Source organism: Octopus bimaculoides, chromosome 23 (genome assembly GCF_001194135.2).
Source record: "Octopus bimaculoides isolate UCB-OBI-ISO-001 chromosome 23, ASM119413v2, whole genome shotgun sequence".
NCBI lineage: Eukaryota > Metazoa > Mollusca > Cephalopoda > Octopoda > Octopodidae > Octopus > Octopus bimaculoides.
Genome location: NC_069003.1, coordinates 36,829,510 through 36,831,706, shown reverse-complemented (window position 1 = coordinate 36,831,706; position 2,197 = coordinate 36,829,510).

Sequence of the window (2,197 nt, the reverse complement as noted above, 5' to 3'; positions counted from 1 at the left end):
GTAAGATTTGGTGGTGGTGGTGGAGGGGAAGAGCACCCCCACCGCTTCTACAAGTGGCTTAGGGGTGGGGTAGGAGGGGAAACGGGTCTAACACAGACACTCAGAAAACTAAAACAAACCAAAAAAAACGATTGAAGGATTGGAAGGAGGTGGAGTGGGGGGGGGGTGCTGATTTACAAACATAAAATAAATCTTCTTAGATCTGCCTCATCAGATGATGCCTGCCACCTACAAACTTTTGGAAGGAAAATATTATGTACCCCACCTTTTTTTTTACTGTTTATTTTATTTTTTGACTTTTCTATTTTTCAAGAAAGGATTTCATTCTATTTTTTTTTTGGTTTTTCTTTTTCCAATCTCAATTAAAAAAATTTCTTTTCCCAATCATAATAATCAGTTTTCTCTTTTATTTGTCAAACGTCCATTTTTCCAGGCATGGGTAGGACGAGGACTTTTTTATTTTTTGGAGGCAGTATTTTTTAGCAACCAGGTGCCTTTCCTGTGGCCAACCTTCAATGGTGTCTCAAGAAAGACATATGCATTTTTTTTCCTTTTTTTTTTCCGTATTACTGGTTGTGATGCCAACAAGGAACACAACATCACTGCTTCTCACAGGGGAGGACAAGCAAAGCCAAGGAATGTCAACAAACCCTTGCACACATTTATTCATTCATGTTGAGGCATGAGTGAGGGATATAACAACGACGTAGACACCAAATATACTTCTAACCCCCACCCCCCAGGTTCTGCCCCTCCCCTCGTTCTTAGCTGTTTGTCTAACTTCAATGATTTGGATTTGTCTGCACATTTGTCTTCCACTTGTTCTCTCTCTCTCTCTCTTTCTCTCCCTTTTTCTTTCTTTTCATACCTGTACCTGCCTCACTTCCTTTCTCTCTTCCTCCCTACCACACAACTAATCAGTTTCTTGATTGAGAAGAGAAAGAAGAAATAGGTTGTGTCTTTTTGTTTTTATTATTATTATTTAACTTAAATGAGATGCTCAAATGCCTTGAAATCATGAATAATAATAATAATAATAATAATAATGATAATAATAATAATAATAATAATGATGATAATGATGACAGAAAATGATAATTAAAATAAGTCTAAAGAATAAGCAGAAATTATCTTTTTTTTCTTTTAGATAGAAAATTGGGAAAAATAGCACAACCCCCCACCCCACAAAAAATTGTTATATAATAATAATAATAACGATAATAATAATAATAATAATAAGACAGCAGAAGAACAGTACCACCCGTGTTCGGACTTGAACTTTGCACTTTCATTTCAAATTCAATTTTACCAAAAGACAATTATTTTATCATTTTTTTTTTTGGTTTTTCTTTCATGTTTTATGTGTGTGTATATATATATATATATATATATATATATATATATATATGTATATATATATAATGCATGCATGTGTGTGTGAGAATGAACATATTTCATCATTTTGAAAACTATTCAACATAAACATTATGCAAAGTCAGACAAGTGTTGAATGTATACATTGTTACAGAGATACAGACATACACACGCATACATATGCGCATGTGTGTATATAAATATACATGTGTGTATGTATGTATATATATATATATATATATATAGATATATATCAAGAAAATATTCATATACTACATGCAAACACACTATATATATATATACATATATACACATACACATAAGTAAAACACAGATGATATACATACATATATTTCAAGATCAAAGTAGATTATCTACAACACGAAAACATCAGTCTGCATTTAACAGCACGTAAACACACACACACACACATACATACACACACAGTGATACAATATTGAAAAAGATGGACCACTTGTAAAATGAGATAAAAAAATCAACGAAGTCCCTGCCTAACCGAATACAAAAGAATCTGGTTTAGGAAAAAAACAAAACAAAAACAACAATGAAAAAATGTGAGAATTGGGTGTATAAATATATACACACACCACTATATATGGATGCATATAATGTACCCAGGCATGTGTAAATGTGTGCGTGTGCATGTGTGTATTCACCCATATATGTATATGTGTATGTATGTATACATACATATATATATATGTATATATATATATATATATATATATATATATATATATATATATATATATATATATATATATATATATATATATATATATATATATATATATATATATAT